Below are 18,441 nucleotides of genomic sequence, written 5' to 3'. Positions count from 1 at the left end.
CAAAATTGACAGACTTTTAGTTAGACTGATTAAGAAAAAAAAAGAGAGAGGAGACTGTATTTACTAAAATCAGGAATGAAAGAGCAGCCACCGCTACTGCCTTTACAGAAATTTTAGGAAAAAACTGTAAGGGAATATACTATAAACAACTGCATGCCATTTAATTAAATAAATCGATGAAATTATCAAATTCCTAGAAAGACACAAACTACCAAAACAAACCCAAGAAGAAACAGAAAACCTGAATAGATTGATAACAAATAAATTGACGTAATAATTTTAAAACTTCCCAATAAGAAAAAAAAATTCAAATGACTATACCAGTAAATTTTACCAAACATCTGAAAAGACATAATACCAATTCTTCCAAAAAGTGAAAAAGGAGAGGACATTTCCCCGATGCATTCTAAGTGGTCAATATCGCCCTGATCCCAAAACCAGACAAAGACATCACAAGAAAACTACAGGTCAATAACTTTTATGATATAGATGCAAATATCCTCAATAAAATACTAGCAAGCTGAATTTAGAAACACATAAAAAGAATTATATACCATGACCGAGCAGAGTTAATCTCAAGAAAGTCAATATATGTATACACCATAGTAGTAAAATAAAAAACCCCACCACATTACCATTTCATGTCATTTCATTTCAGTGAACTGCACAAAGTTTTTAAAAAATACAACAGCTCTTCATAATAATAAAGAAAACTCTCAAAAAAAGTAGGAATAGAGGGACCATCCTCAACCCGATGAAGGACATAAAGAAAAACCCACAGTTAGGGACGCCTGGGTGGCTCAGTCGGTTAAGCGTCTGCCATCAGCTCAGGTCATGATCCCAGGATCCTGAAATCGAGTCCCACATTGGGCTCCCTGTTCCGCAGGGAGCCTGCTTCTCCCTCTCCCTCTGCTGCTTCCCCTGCTAGCGCTCTCTCTCTCTGTGTCAAATAAATGAATAAAATCTTATAAAAAAAAAAAAAGAAAAACCCACAGTTAACATTACAGTTGGTGGCAAAAGACCGGATGCTTTCTTCCTATGAGCAGGAGCAAGACATAGATGCCTGCTTTCACCACTTCTAGTCAGTACTGTACTGGAGGTTTCTGACAGGGCAATTAGGCAAAAACATGAAATCAAAAGGATCCAGATTGGAAAGGGAGAAGTAAATCCATCTCTATTTGCAGGCAACATGATCTTATACATAGAACCCCCCCCCCAAAAAAATCCATAAGAAAGCTACCAGAACTAATAAATGAATTCAAAACTGCGGAGTATATAGATCAACACACAAAACCAGTAGTGTTTATATACACCTATGATGAACAATCTGGAAAGGAAATTAAGGAAACAATTCTATTTACAGTATCATCAAAAAGAATAAAATACTTCAGAAAATATTTAACAAAAAAGTGCAAAAATTATGTTCTGAAAATTACAAAGAATTATTGAAATACATTAAAGACCTAAATAAATGGAAAGACATTGCATATTCATGGATTGGAAGATTAAATTGTTAAAATGGCAATACTCCTCAAAGAGATCTACAGATTCAATGCAATCCCTACCAAAAGTTTAATGAGCTTTAAAAAGTTGGGGCACCTGGGTGGCTCAGTCGGTTAAGCATCTGCCTTCGGCTCAGGTCATGATCCCGGGGTCCTAGGATCAAGTCCTGCATCGGGCTCCCTGCTCAATGGGGAGTCTGCTTCTTCCTCTCCCCCTGCTCATGCTGGCGTGTGCACACTCACTCTCTCTCTCTCAAATAAGTAAAAAAAAAAAAAAGAAAAGAAAAAGTAGATTTTCAATTATATAATGGAATTGCAAGGAACCTAGAATAACCAAAATAATCTTGTCAAAGAAGAACAAAGATGGAGGAATTACACTTCCTGATTTCAAATCTTACTACAAGGCTATAATAATCAAAACAGGGTGGTACTGGCAAAGGATAGACATACAAGTCAACGGGACAGAATTGAAACTCCAGAAATAAACCCACATACTATGGTCATTTGATTTTTAGAGTGGCACCAAGATAATTTGATGGGGGAAAAATCGAATTTTCAACAAATGGTATTGAGAGAATTGGATAATGACTTGCAAGAGAAAAACCATATACAAAAATTAACCCCAAATGTATCACAGACTTAAATGTAAGAAACACAACTATAAAACCCTTAGAAGAGAACATAAGCATAAATCTTTGTGACCTTGGATTAAACAGTGGTTTCTTAGATATGACAACAAAAGCACAAAAAACTAAATTAAAAAAAAGATAAATCAGACAACTGCAAAATTAAAAACTTTTACTTTTCTGAGGATATCATCAGGAAAATGAAAAGATACTCAACAGAATATAAAAAAAATTTCTAATCATCTATCAGACAATGAGCTTGTATCTAAAATATATAAGGAGCTATTATACTGAATAATAAAAAGACAAACCAATTAAAAATAAGCAAATGATCTGAATAGATGTATATCCAAAAAAAGTATAAATATGGCTGACAAACAAATGAAATGATGTTCAACATCATGATAGTCATTAGGAAAATGCAAATCAAAACCACAATGAAATATCACTTTATACCCATTAGGGTGGCTAACCAACCAATGTTGATGAGGATGCAGAAAATTTGGGACTCATGCATTGCTGATGGGAATATAAAATGCTGCAGCTGCTTTGGAAAACATTTTGGCAGTTCCTCAAAAAGTTAAATATAGAATTAGTATATGACCTAGCAATTTTACTCCTAGGTATATACACAGAGAAATGAAAACATATGTCCACATAAAATTTGTTCATGAATGTTTATAATAGCCTTATTCATAATAGCCAAAACTTGGAAACAACTCAAACGTACATCAACTGATAAATGGATAATTATAATGTGGTAGATTGGTACAATGGAATATTATTTGGCAATAAAAATAAAGTACTAATACATGCTACAAAATGAATGAACCTTGAAAACAATACAGTAAGTGAAAGAAGACTGTCAAAAAGGACCACATTTTGTATGATTCCATTTCTATGAAATGTCCAGAATAGACAAATCTGTAGAGATAGAAATTACACTTGATCTTAGCCAAAAGGCCGAGAAGCAATATAGAGATAGAAATTAGATTAGTGGGGGGCGCCTGGGTGGCTCAGTTGGTTGGGCGACTGCCTTCGGCTCAGGTCATGATCCTGGAGTCCCGGGATCGAGTCCCGCATCGGGCTCCCTGTTCGGCAGGGAGTCTGCTTCTCCCTCTGACTCTCCTCCCTCTCATGCTCTCTGTCTCTCATTCTCTCTGTCTCAAATAAATAAATAAAATCTTAAAAAAAAAAGAAATTAGATTAGTGGTTGCATAGGCTTGGGAGCTTGGGGAGAAATAGGGAGTTATTTCAAGTAGGTTTCCTTTAGAGGTAATTAAAATGTTCTAACATGGATTGTAGTAATAGTTGCACTATTCTGTGAACATATTAAAAGAAGCATTGACTTATACACTTTAAATTGGAGAATTAAATGATATATGAATTATATATCTCAATAAAGTTTTTATTTAAGAGAGATCGATGAACACATGGCAATAGAAACTATTGAAATTGCATCACAGTAAAAAATAAATGAGGAGTGGATCAATATAAAGCAGTATAACTGGAAATAAGACTCAGACAAAGAAGAAAGTGTGTGAGACAAAATATATATTGAAAAATATAATGGCTGGAGTACCTGGGTGGCTCAGTCAGTTAAGCGTCCGACTCTTGATTTTGGTTCAGATCATGATCTCAGGGTTGTGAGATCAAACTGAGTGCAGAGTCTGCTTGAGATTCTCTGTCTCCCTCTGCCCCACCCCCAGCTCACACTCTTTCTTAAATAAATAAAACCTTTTAAAAAAGAAAAATATAATGGCTGAAATAGTTCTAAATTTTATGATTATTATAAACTCACAGACCCAAGAAGCATAATAAACCTCCAGTAGGATAAACAAAAAGAATGTCACATCACTCCCATGTTCACTGCAGCATTATTTACATAGCCAAGCTATGGAAACAAACTAAGTGTTCATCAATGGATGAATAAATAAAGAAAATGTGGTATATATACACAATGGAATATTATTCAACTATAAAAATGAAAGAAATCCTGCCATCTGTGACAACATGGATGGACCTTGAGGGCATTATGCTAAGTGACATAAGTTAGAGAAAGGCAAATATGATATCATCTTACTTATATGTGGAATATTAAAAAAACAAAATACAAAAACCCACCAAACTCATAAATACAGACAATGGATTGGTGGTTGCCAGAGGCATGGGTGGGGGGGGGGTAAGTGAGCAAAATGGGTGAAAATAGTCAAAAAGAAGTCAAAACTTCCAGTCATAAAATAAAAATGTCCTAGGGATAATGTACAGCATGGTGACTATAGTTAATAATACTGTATTGTGGAAAAAAAGAATGAAAAACATCTCATTCTTATTTTGATTACATGTTGAAATGATTGCATATTGTATATAAGGGGTAAATAAAATGTTATTAAAATGAAAAAAATGCTGTATTGTGTATTTTAAAGTTGCTAAGAGAGTAGATCTTAGAAGTTCTCATCCAAAGAAAAAAATCTGTATCCTGTCCTCATTGGTCAGTTTCCCCACTGAGCTGGTGGAGTGAGGTTTTAGCACTTTTTGAGCAAGATGATTCACTGGTAGTTGTTGGAAGTGGTTATAGGGAAAAAAAAGAATGGGCATGACAAAGAAAAAAATTGTAACTATGTGTGTTGATGAATGTTAACTAGACTTACTGTGGTATTATTTTGCAAAAACCAGTATCAAATCATTATGTTATACACCTGGAACTAATATAATGTTATATGTCAATTATATCTGCACTTAAAAAAGAATGCCACATCAAAGTACCTCATAATCAAAATCCTGAAAAGCAGTTACTAAGAGAAAATCTGAATAGAAACCACAGAAAAAGCTTATGTTATAGACAAAAATATAAATGTAAGCATGACTCCACACAACATCAGAATTTACAAGAAGACAATGAAATGACATCTTTAAAAGACTGAAAGAAAAAATGTAAACTGAGAATCTATATCCAGTGAAAATATCCTTTAAAAATCAAGATGAAGGGCGCCTGGGTGGCTCAGTTGGTTAAGCGACTGCCTTCGGCTCAGGTCATGATCCCAGGGTCCTGGGATCAAGCCCCACATCGGGCTCCCGGCTCAGCGGGAAGCCTGCTTCTCCCTCCCCACTCCCTCTGCTTGTGTTCCTGCTCTCGCTGTCTCTGTCTCGGTCAAATAAATAAATAAAAAATCTTAAAAAAAAAATCAAGATGAATAAAGGCTTTTCTCAACAAACAAAAGGTCAATGTATTTGCCATGGTGCTACTATAAGAAATATTAAAGGGAGTTTTGAGGTAGAAGAAAAATGACATCTGCTGGAAATGTGCCTTTACATAGAAGAAAGAAGTATACAAGAAATGGCATATATGTGGTTATATACATAGGGGGTTTGGAGACCAAAGAAGAGCTAATTTAGCAGTTCAAGCTCAAAAGCCAACTGCTGGCAGAATTCCTTCTTGCCTGGGCGAGGTCAGTCTTTTGTTTCATTCAGGCCTTCAACTGATTAGATGAGGCCCACCCACATTATGGAGAGCAATGGCTTGAAGTCCACCAACTTAAATGTTAGTGTCATCCAAAAACACCCTCACAAAAACATTCAGAATAATGTCTCAGTCAATAGTAGAACCTACCATGGGAAGGAACAGTTAGAAAAATAGTTTATTTCGGGGTGCCTGGATGGCTCAGTTGGTGGAGCATGTGACTCTTGGTCTCAGGGTTGTGAGTTTGAGCCCCATGTTGGGTGTAGAGACTACTTAAAAGTAAAATCTTTTTTAAAAAAGAAAAATAGTGGGCGCCTGCGTGGCTCAGTCGGCTAAGTGTCTGCCTTTGGCTCAGGTCATGATCTCAGGGTCCTGGGATCGAGCCCCACATCAGGCTCCCTGTTCAGCAGGGAGCCTGCTTCTCCCTCTCCCTCTGCCCCTCCCCCCGGCTTGTGCGTGCTCTCTATCTCTCTCAAATAAATAAATAAAATCTTAAAAAAAATATTTGACTTAATATTTTAATATGAAGGCTTTATTCCTCCTCTAACCAGAGTGTACTTTCTGTGCTATCTGGACTTGCATGAATAGCACTTACAGAGTATGTTCTCTGACTACAAAAAGTTAATTAGTTAAAAATAAGAAATAAAAGATATCTAGAAAAAAAACACCAATGTTTTAAATGACACTTGTGAATAATCCATGGGTCAAAAAAATTCAAGCCAAATTAGAAATATTTCAAACTCAGTGATAACATATTAGATTGGAGGATGTTGTTAAAACAATGCTTAGAGGAAAATCTGTACTTTTAAATGCCTATATTAGAAGAGACATTTAAAATTGATGATCTAAATTTCCATCTACAGAAGTTAGAGAAAAAAAGGATATGGTATCCAAAGTAAATAGAAGCAAAGAAATAGTAAAGTAAGGCAGAAGACAATGAAATAGAAAACTGATTTTTTTAAAAAGCAGAAAAAACAACAAAGCCAAATATTGGTTCTTTGAAAATACTATAAGATCATTAAACTTCTAAGAAATGAATCAAGAAAAAAGAAGTCACAAATTACCAATATCAGGGTTGAAATAAGGCTAGCACCACACTTTGTACAGACATAGTAAGGAAATATTGTGAGCAACTTTATGCCAATAAAGTCACTGACACAGATGAATAGATGAAATGGTAAAATTACTTGAAAAGAAAAGCTTTCCAAACTAACTAAAGAAGAAACAAAATTTGAGTAAATTTTTTTAAAAGGAGGAAAAATATGTATTTTGCAAAAGAATCAGATTCTGGCTTTAACATATTCATGTATTTGTAAACTGATATTAAAATGCTCTCAAAAATGTTATTTAGGAAGGCACAATTTGGTAACATCAATTTTTCATTTATAGCTTTTTCTAAACAAGATCCCAAGAAACTGCCACTTTAATTTTTCCCCTCCAGTATTTTAAGTACTTCAAGGTTCAAACTGAACTGCAGGTAAAACTCTCATCCTCAAACTTAACTAAACTAAGAGTTAACAATACACTGGATAGTGAGTGGAATATGAAAGTACAGCCTACTTTATCAAAAGAGAAAAGTTCTTATGGTATTGGGTTTAGAGATTAGTAAAGAATTTGGGACAAAAGCTCTCATGACGGTGGAAAATTAGAGCTCTTGAAGTGGGTGGGCTTTTAATATCTAAGCTATAGAAACTAAACGCAGAAATATGAGATAACATTATAGTATCCTGAACATCAAAAAGTAACAGCTAAAGCATTACAAATAAGGTATGGTGATAACTGAGTTAGAAGAGCTCAGTTATCACTCTAGGCTAGAAACTAATCAGTAAAACTGTAATTTCTAATTTTAAAAGGTTTGACTTCATATTTAAATTTTTTACAGTATATAAACTATATACAATGTTTTCCTATAACAAACTATAATGCTCAAGTCTATAAAAAGAACAGTTAATTTCAGAAATGCTCAAAAGCCCCACTACTCCCCTTTCTCCTATTTATAAAAACCAACAATTTCAAAAATACTTCCAGCATAGAAATGCTCAGTGGTTCACCGAAAATGTCAAGCCCATATTGGTAGGCAGTTTCACATAATCTATTATGCTGTATTCTGTAATATCATATGGTCAAATACCCTACTGATTTATGAACATTTTTCATGGGCAAGAATAATTAAAGAAAATGGGATCAAGTTGACTATGTTGCTATTCACTTTGAATACTAAATTGTGCTTGCATCCTAAAAGTTCAAATGAGCTGCAGTAAGAATAAGAATATAAATGCCCATTTGTACCATATACTAAAAATTAAAATCTTAAAAATAATAGAATGAAAATTAATTATGTTAATTGACAAATTAAAGATGAGAAGTAATAACAATTGGTGATGGCATATTTTAATCTTCTGTTAAAACTCTGAAGTTGTATTAAATTGCTAACCAAATTGAAGTAGAGGTAGACTCTAATGTCACTCCTTTCATGTGTCAGACTTAGGCCTCTCACTTTAACCTGTATGCATTTTTCCCCAATTATATAAACATGATTCAATTTGAAATGTTATGATAGAAAAATTAAAGGATCATTCAAATGGGTTGTTGTTGTTGTTGTTTTTTACAAAATTCTTAATTCCTAGCTAAAAAAAAGGTACTTATAAAAATGTACATAATAATTCAATGTTCTTCCTGGGAGTCATAAATATATTTATTTTTCCTTCAACCATAGGAAAAAAGAAAAGTGGAGAAACTGCAAATATTATGAACAGTCATGTAATGAAGACACTGGAACGTATCTAGTAGAATAACATTTTGCCTTGGTGTCTGTCTAGTTTTCCTCTTTGAAGGTTACACATAAGCTCTGATTCATATTAAATTACCTACTAAAGCAGACTTACATTCTATTAAACACAAATCTATTTCCATTCTAAATCACATACAGGTGCTATGTGATCAGAGGGATGGGAAACACTAGGTAAGGCCTGGTGGGTGGTAACTTCTTCATGACTAGGTAATGGAAATCACCTGTCCAACCTCTAGAGCATTTAAGTCAATGAAAATGTAATCCAGACATCCATGAAAGCCACCAACGTAATTTGAGTAAGCAGGTTCACCACAAGCACTTCTCAGTTTGAAAAAATGGGTAAGGGACATGTTTCACCGTTCCTCTTCCCCATTGACAACAAAATGATACATTCCTGTTGATGGGGTACTATTAAAGTGTCCACAAAACATAACTGGTATGCCAGGATACAGGTCACACGAGACATGTCTAATATGAGCCAAGACTACTGCCATTTGAATGAGAGAAATGTACCTACCTTTTGGATGCCAGCAGAGATGGGTATTAGCAACACCCTTTTAGAAGAGTCCTTTGTAGACTGAAGAACAGAAACCCAGAGGACAGAAGATCTCAGGAGCACTCTCTTCTGTGCAAACAGGTACAAACTAGGTTCTCCAGCAGTTCTTTGTGAAGTGGGTTGGACTCCAGGGCTTCATGGAAAGAAATGTCATGCTGGCTAAGGAGAGTGAATTTGGTCTTTTCTGTAGAAAGTAGCCAGGCCTTCCTGCTGCTTGATTCTCAACACGCCCTCCAGCCCCAAGGCCTGGAGGGCCGGCACCAAGCCGTCTGTAAACACGTTGCGATCATCCTCTTGCAAACAGATGAGGTCAGCTTTGTAGCCCGTGAGTTTCCGCTGGGTAAGGTTCTGGCGGTAGTCCAGCTCCAGGGCATAAGGGGCACAGTACAGGTACAGGACACTCCTCGAAAACTCAGTCTGGGCGTACGCGTCAGCCTGGAGGTCGTAAGAGACCGTGCGGATGACAGAGTCATCCGTCACCTTCTTGGTGTAGAGATGCGGTGGTCAAAAGTGCACGTGCCAGGCCCAGCCTCCACGGGGCACACACTTTCCAACTCCCGGCTTGGCCTGAAGCGCTGCCCATTGCCTGGGGTGCAATGAAGCTTGAGCCCGGAGCCCGATGTCGGCATTGGACGGCATGTGGCCCCCCTCGTTCACACCCGTCTCCGTCCAACTAGGAGAGGGTGAAGAGGGAGACAGTAACGAGGGCCCCCGCCCTCAGGCTCTGCCGCTCCGGGTGTGGCTTCCTTGTGCCAGCGGAATAAGGAGCTGGCGGGATCCCGAAGTTCGAGGCTGATCCTGGGGCACACCGGGAAGCCGGCATAATGTGGCGTGGCAACTGCAGCTCGTGAAGGCGGACGGGTTGCGCTCCACCTTGTACTTGACGTCGCCGATCTGCAGCACCGCGCTGTCCACGTGGAGCACGTCTTCAGCCGCTGCCACTCGCGGTAGTACAGCTTCACCACGGGCTCGCAGGCCGCAGCCAGCTCGGACCCAGGCCCCGCACCGGCCACGCTGCCACTTGCATTTGGCCGGTTCTTCCTGCTCTTCTTGGCAGCAGCCGCCTTAGGGTGGCCTTTGAGGGCACTGGTTGCAAGCCGGCTGAGGGCCCGACCCAGCGGCTCGCTTTGGTCGCGCTGCATGTTCTTGTGGCTGCCGTCGGCCAGCGCGAACGACAGGCTTAGCTTGGGCTCCGAGGCCACACAGCGCACTACAGCGAGCTCCACGGAGCCCGCCGCGGTCTCAGTCGCCGCCTCGGCCCGAGTGTGCCGCTCCACGGCCGTGCGGACCCCGCGAAGCGCGGCGCGGGAGCCAGGGAGGGTGCATATGAATGTGGTCCAGCGGCCGCCAGGCGTCAGATCTGAGTAAATTTATATCTATAAAATAAAATAAATTCATAACCAAAAAAATTTCTCACAAAGATTGTACTGGTGAGCTCTAGCATTCGTTTAAAAAAGAAATACTGCCAACATTACACAGTCTTTCAGAAATTGGAGGATACAAAGCACTCTGCAACTCATTTTAAGATACAAGAATAATCTTGACAATAAAACCTGTTATGGATATTATAAGAAAAAATTATAGACCAATATACTCGTGAACCTATATGCAAAAATCCCCATAAAATTACTAGCATATAATATCCATTGATGTATATATAAAGATGAGTACCAAGTGGAGTTTACCCCAGGAACATAAAGTTGGTTTAACATTCAAAAATCAAGTAATACACTCTACTTATTTATAGAGTCAAAGAGAAAAAACATATTATTATTTCAATAGATGTATAAAAATATCTGACAAAAGTCAACACTCATTCATGATTTAAAAAAAGAAAATCAGGGCCCCTCGCTGGCTTAGTCTTTAAGCGTCTGCCTTCAGCTCAGGTCATGATCCCACGGTCCTGGGATCGAGCCCCGCATCAGGCTCCCTGCTCTGGGGGAAGCCTGCTTCTCCCTCTCCCACTCCCCCTACTTGTGTTCCCTCTCTCACTGTCACTCTGTCAAAAAATAAATAATACAATCTTAAAAAAAAAAAAAGAAAATTAAGTTTCTTCCCCAGCTTTTCAGTCCAGAACTGATATTATACTACAGGCAAGATATTCCTTCCATTGTCAACATTCATGAGGTGACATGTGATGAGGTCTACTTGAGTTTAAATATATTTGCATTAGTACTTATATGCAAAATAGACCCCAAAGTTAAAGACCACATGACTTTAGAAGTGACTCTAAAAAATAAAATGGCCCTTCTTGGGAAACTAGAACAAAACATCCATCCATAGTTCTAAGAAGCCTTATCAGCAAAGTAGCCCCTTATGAATTACACCTCAATAAAAACAAGTTGGTGTGTTTTTTAAATTGTTTTGTTTTGTTTTGTTGTGGGTTTGTTTGTTTGTTTGTGGTTTTTTTTTTTTTTGGTGTTTTAATGGCTTAAGATGTCCCCATCTTCTTCTAAGTAATAGGATTCTTGTCCCCAAAGTTTTTTTTTAATTTAATTTTATTATGTTATGTTAGTCACCATACAATACCCAGAGTTTTAAAGGAACTCTTGATCACTCAACTAGAAACTAACATTCCCCAGCCTCTTTGCAGCCAAGTGTCTTTGTGTCCAGTTTCTTTGCAATGGAATACAAGATGTGGAATGTGCAACTTCTGTACTACTTTTTTTTAAACCAATTTCTTTTTTTCCTATTCTCTTGAATTTATTTCTTCAACATACATTATTTTCTTTTTTTAATTATGTTCCAGTATTTAAAAGAAAATTGTTTGCCTACTACTTTCTCCTTCCTCCTTCCTGTGTCCCTGAACTCTGACAAAGTGTAAGTAAAACACTCTAGGAGATAGCAGAGCAACAAAATAAGCACTTGACCTCATACAGCAGAAAAATCCACCTGTCCAAAAATCCCTATCTCTGGACTATTTTGTATGGGAGAAATATATTTCTCTCTTGTTTGAACCATTGTATTTTGGGGGTCTCTATATTATAGTGGCTTATCCTGTATCCTAAATAAACTTGGGAAGGAAGTGATAGATTTTCCAAGTGGAATGGAAAGGAAGATTTTTCCACACTTTTTTCTGATGTGGAAAAATGAAGTTAAAATAAATTCATGATGTATGTTCTGCACATGTTTCCTAGTTTGTTATTTACTATTTTTGTTCCTGGTGGTTTTATGTATAGAATTTTTTTGTTTTGGGGGTGCTTGGCTGCTCAGTTGGTAGAGCATGTGACTCTTGATCTTGGGGTTGTGGGTGTAAAGATTTACTAAAATATAAGATCTTTTTTAAAAAGATTTTTTGTTTTAATATTTATAATATAAGCATATTCAGAAATAAGGATAGATTATATTCTTTTTATTACATTCTATGTTTACACATGTATATACAGATACATGTATATTAGAGTCCCACTGAGCACACTGTTTCTAATCTACTACTTTTCTATTATTTAAAGTGTAAACCCTGAGAAGTTTTCTTTATCATTAAATACATTTTTATGGCATATTTTTCTTTCTTTTTCTTAACTTTAATTAAGTTATTTATTCATTTATTTATTTTAATTAGGATTTTTATTTTAATTCCACTATAGTTAACATAGTGTTATATTAGTTTCAAGTATACAACATAGTGATTCAACACTTCCATACATCACCTGGTGCTCATCACAACAAGTGCACTCCTTAATCCCCATCACCTATTTCTTTCATCCCCCCACCCACCTCCCCTCTGGTAACCATCAGTTTGTTCTCTAAATTAAGTCTGTTTCTTGGTTTCTCTCTCTCTTTCTTTTTTCCCTTTGCTCATTTGTTTTGTTTCTTAAATTCCACATATGAGTGAAATCATATGGTATTTGTCTTTCTCTGACTGACTTATTTCACTTAACATAATGCTCTCAGCTCCAGCCATGTTGTTGCAAATGGCAAGATTTCATTCTTTTTTATGGCTGAATAATATTCCATTGTATATGCAGCATATTTTTCTTGTTTTACAGAACTTAATTATACCAATATGCAATAATCTGTTTAAGCCAGCTAATCTATATTTTTTCATTTTTTGCTTATATTTTTGCTTATTTTTTCCATTACTTTGCTTGTATTTGTTTTACTACTATGAATATCTTTATGTGTAAGTCTCTAAACACATGTATGATTTTTTCTGTATAATATAATGTAAAAAATTATTACATCAAAGAGTATGAACATTTCTAAGACTTTTTAATAATTACTGTCAAATAGCCCTCTAGAAAGAATGTACCAAGTTACATACCCACCAATACTGTGAGAATTTTTTTTGTAGGCTTAACAATTTACTATAAGAAGAATGATGTCAGTTTGTTTTGCATTAAGGGAACTTTTTTTTTTTTAAGATTTTATTTATTTATTTGACAGAGAGAGACACAGCGAGAGTGGGAACACAAGCAGGGGAAGTGGGAGAGGGAGAAGCAGGCTTCCTGCGAGCAGGGAGCCCGATGTGGGGCTCCATCCCAGGACCCTGGGATCATGACCCGAGCCGAAGGCAGACGCTTAACCGACTGAGCCACCCAGGCGCCCACTATTTTTTTTTTTAAAAAGAACATTTGGGTCTCTGCAACATAAAAAAATACTATTATAAACATATGTGCAAATGTTGTTTGGTAAACCAATGCACACATTTTTATTATGGGTATATCTAGAGTGAGATTGCTTGGTCGTAAACTATACATATGTTTACCTTTGTTATACTGTGCCAAAAAGTTTTTCAAAGTGGTAGTGCCAGTTCCTGTTGTACCACATCCTCATAAAATACTTGACACTTTCTGTCTTTATTATTTTAGACATTCCGAGGGGGAGGGGGAGGGTGTTTAGTGGTATGACGTGTTGGTTTTAACTTGTATTTCTCTGCAAACTAATGAAGCTGAACATATTTTCACAATTTTTTTTAGATTTATTTATTTGAGAGAGAATGAGAGAGAGAGAGCATGGGGGGGGGAAGGTCAGAGGGAGAAGCAGACCCCCTGCTGAGCAGGAAGACCCAGGTGGGATTCGATCCTCGGACTCACTCCAGGATCATGACCTGAGCCAAAGGCAGTCGCTTAACCGACTGAGCCACCCAGGCGCCTATATTTCCACAAATTTATTAGACATTAGGATGTTCTAGTTTTGAAGTGCTGTTTGGAGGTGTTTGCCCATTTTTTAATTGGATTGTCTTTTTAAAATTTATTTTTAAGAATTCTTTATACATTATAGATATGAGCCATTTGTCAGATATATGTGTTCCTTATATCTTTTCCTAGTTTGTGGCTTGCTTCCTTATTCTCTTAATGGTGTCTTTTGATGAACAGAAGTTTCTGATATTAATAAAGTGCAATGTACAATCATTTTTATCCTTCATAATTAGTGCTTTTTGTGTCCTCTTTAATAATACTGCCTATTCAAGAGAAACAAAAACAAAAATGAACTATTGGGACTTCATGAAGATAAACACCTTCCACACAACGAAGGAAACAATCAACAAAACTAAAAGGCAGGTTACAGAATGGGAACAGATATTTACAAATCACATATCTGATAAAGAGTTAGTATCCAAAATCCGTAAAGAATTTACCAAGCTCAACATCCAAAAAACAAATAATCCAGTTAAGAAATGGGCAAAAGACATGAATAGATACTTTTCCAGAGAAGACATCCAGATGGCTGACAGACACACGAAAAGATGCTCAACATCACTCTGCATCAGGGAAATACAAATCAAAACCATGATGAGATACCACCTCACACCTGCCAGAATGTCTAAAATTAGCAACACAAGAAACAACAGATGTTAGTGAGGATGCGGAGAGAGGGGAACCCTCTTGCACTGTTAGTCAGAATGCAAACTGGTGCAGCCACTGTGGAAAACAGTATGGAGGTTCCTCAAAAAGTTAAAAATAGAACCACCCTATGACCCAGCATTTGCACTACTAGGTATTTACCCAAAGGATACAAAAATACAGATTCCAAGGGGTACATGCACCCCGATGTTCAAAGCAGCATCATCAACAATAGCCAAACTATGGAAAGAGCCCAAATGTCCATCAACTGATGAATGGATAAAGAACATGTGGTATATGTACAATGGAATATTACTCTTGCCATTCACAAGGAGGGGATGGAGCTAGAATGTATTATGCTAGGCGAAATAAGTCAGAGAAAGACAAATACCATGTGATTTCATTCATATGTGGAATTTAAGAAACAAAACAGATAAACATATGGGAGGGGAAAAAAAGAAAAAAGAGAGAGGGGAAACAAACCATAAGAGACTCAATATAGAGAACAAACTGAGGGGTGATGGAGGGAGGTGGGTATGGGATTGGCTAGATGGGTGATGGGTATTAAGGAGAGCACTTGAGGGGCACCTGGGTGGCTCAGTGAGTTAAGCGTCCGGCTTTAGCTCAGGTCATGATCTCAGGCTCTCTGCTCAGTGGGGAGTCTGCTTCTCCCTCTCCCTCTGCCCCTCCACCCCCACTTGTGCTTTCTCTCTCTAATAAATAAATAAAATCTTTTTTTAAAAAGAGGGCATGTTGTATGTAACTGATGAGTCACTGAATTCTACTCCTGAAACTAAAATTGCACTGTATGGTAACTAGAATTTAAATTAAAAATTGAAAAAGAGAAGAATACTGCCTACTCCAAAGTCATGAAGATGATTTTCTGTGTATTTCTGTCATTCATGTAGAATGACATTTTAATCTTTCCCATTTATTTATTTATATTTTTAAAGATTTTATTTATTTATCTGAGACAGAATGAGAGAGACAGAGAGCACATAAGAGGGGGGAGGGTCAGAGGGAGAAGCAGACCCCCCGCTGAGCAGGGAGCCCGATGCGGGACTCCATCCAGGGACTCCAGGATCATGACCTGAGCCTAAGGCAGTCGCTTAACCAACTGAGCCACCCAGGCGCCCTAATCTTTCCCATTTAGATCTGCAATTCATTGGGAGTTTATTTTGTGTGTTATTTAGGGTAGAGTCGACATACATTTTTTTCACATATGGATATCCAACTGATCTGTTACCACTTTTTAGGGAAAAAATCCTTTCCCCATTTCAGTGCAGTGTCTAAATCGAGAGTATGTGTAGGTATGTTTCACAGGTCTGCGCATGTATGCGTGTGTACACAAATATGTTAATCTTTGAGACAATATCACACTATTTATTAATAATTTATGCACTATAGCATTGTGTTAAGTTTGGTATCTACTGGTGGAAGTTTTGGTGCTCCCTTCTTCAAGGTTCTCTCGGCTACATTTGGTTTTTTGCATTTTCATATACATAGTTGGAATCTGCTTGTCAACAAAAAATAACTGGCTGAGATTTTTATATGGATTGCATTGAATTTATAGATCAATTTGGGAATAATGGACAACTTTAAAATATTGAGTCTTTCAATCCTCTACACTTATTTAGGTCTTCTTTAATGTTTCTCAAAATTATTTTATAAATTTTGGTGTAGAGGTCTTGCAAGTATTTAGATTTATTTATAGATATTTGATTTTTAATTAACTTTATTGGCATATAATTTACATACAATAAGATGCATACATTTTAACTATACACTTCAGTGATTTCAACAAATGTATTCGCCATTGGAGTCACTATCCCATCAAGACACAGAACATTTCCCTCAGCTGAGAAAGTTCTGTTATTTCCCCTTTTACACACAGAGAAAAATTCCAACCTTCAAGCCAGGCAAACACTGATTTCATCCAATTTGTATCAATATAAATTAGTTTTGCCTCTTCCAAAATTTTATATAAATGGAATCAAACAGAATGCACTCTCTTGTGTCCGATATCTTTCCCGGAGTATATTTTTTGAAATTTATCTATGTTATTGCTTTTACCAGTAGTTTGTTTCTTTTTATGCCTTTGTAGTACCCTAACATATGAATACATCACAATTTGTTTATACATTTACTTGTTGATGGACATTTGGACTGTATCCACTTTGAGGCTATCCTAGATGAAATTGCCATGAACATTCCTTTTTTTAAAAAGATTTTATTTATTTGTCAGAGAGAGAGCACAAGCTGGGGGAGTGGCAGACAGAGGGAGAAGCAGGCTCCCCGCTGAGCAAAGAGCCAGATGCAGGACTCCATCCCAGGACCCTGGGATCATGACCTGAGCCGAAGGCAGACGCTTAACTGACTGAGCCACCCAGGCATCCCCCTACACAAATCTTATTGAGGAAATATGGTTTGAATTTTGTTTGGGAAAATTCCTGGGAGTGGAATTTTTTGGATATGTGGTAAGTGTGAGTTTAACTTTTCAAGAAACTATCAAGAAGCCTTTCAAAGTGGTTGAACTTCTCACCAGCAATGAATGAGGAATGAGATTTCCAGTTGTTCCATACCTTCAAAAATGCTTGGGATTGTCAGACTTTTTAATTTTAGCAATTCTGATGGCCATGTTGTGGTATTTCATTGTTTTTGTTTGTTTGCTTTACGTTTTCCTGATGATTGATGACATTGAGCATCTTTCCATGAGCTCTTTGGTGATTTGTATATGTACTTTAGTGAAATGCTTGTTCAAAACTGTTGATCGTTTTTCATTGCACTGTTCGCCTTATTTTGAATTTTAGGAAGCCTTTATATATCTTCTGGATACAAACTTATTGAAAATATTTTTTCTCAGCTTCCCACCTCATTTTCTTAACCATATCTTTCACAGAGCAGAAGTTATTAATTTTAAATTCATTGTCTATGTATACTCCATTACTACACTACCTTTATTACTGCATCTTCAGTCTGGAAATCAGGTAATATAATTGTCCACATTTGTGGGTTTTTTTTCAAAATTATTGTCTATACAAGTCTTTCTCATTTCCATATAAATTTGGGGGTAATTTTGTCAAGTTATTCAAAGATGCCTGCTAAAATTTTGATTTTGACTGCTCTAAATTTATAGATTAATTCGGAGATAATTGATAACAGTACTGTATTTTCTGATCCAGGACCTTGGTCTTTCTTACATTTATCTTTATTATATCTTTACATCTATATTTATCTATCTATCTAAAATACACACAATTTCAATTTCCAATTGTTCATCACTAGCATACAGGAATACAATTTTTTTTTTAATATCCATCTATAGCTGCAACCTCACTGAATTAAAGAACTAGTTCTATAGTAGGCTTATTGTAGGTCCCTTAGGATTCTCTAAATACATGATATGATTTGCAAATAAAGACTTACATATTGGTTTTTGAACCAGAAACTTGTGAAGGAATTTTCATTGCTGCTGTCGTTTTAGTTCTGAAAATTCATCAAGACTCTGCTGCAGTACTGACTCATTGGCACCTCATGGAAGGGCCTCATGTATCTAGGGGCCCCTAACAAGAGGGGCCATCAGCTGCCTTGTCTTTTTCCAAGTTCTAAAAAAAGAAGCTGCCTGTAGAGTCTATATTTATATAATGATTTAGCAGAAGAGACAGGTGGTTGGGTTTTCCCCCCAACTTTAATTCTAATTTTCAAATTAAAATAATAACT

General features: G+C 36.8%; 2 pseudogenes; both read right to left on the bottom strand.

Annotated features, from left to right (window-relative positions):
- Nucleotides 1-2,996: 2,996 nt before the first annotated feature.
- LOC123851856 (U2 spliceosomal RNA) lies at nucleotides 2,997-3,103 on the bottom strand (annotated as a pseudogene).
- A 5,388-nt stretch (nucleotides 3,104-8,491) lies between these two features.
- LOC123843904 (2',5'-phosphodiesterase 12-like) lies at nucleotides 8,492-17,426 on the bottom strand (annotated as a pseudogene).
- Between the last annotated feature and the right edge of the window lie 1,015 nt (nucleotides 17,427-18,441).

This window comes from Mirounga angustirostris, unplaced genomic scaffold, assembly GCF_029215605.1.
Source record: "Mirounga angustirostris isolate CCGP_5_RB_7025 unplaced genomic scaffold, mMirAng1.0.hap1 SCAF_11, whole genome shotgun sequence".
NCBI classification, from domain to species: Eukaryota; Metazoa; Chordata; class Mammalia; order Carnivora; family Phocidae; genus Mirounga; species Mirounga angustirostris.
The sequence above is the reverse complement of the archived record's forward strand: the minus strand, read 5'-3'. Positions and strand labels throughout refer to the sequence as shown.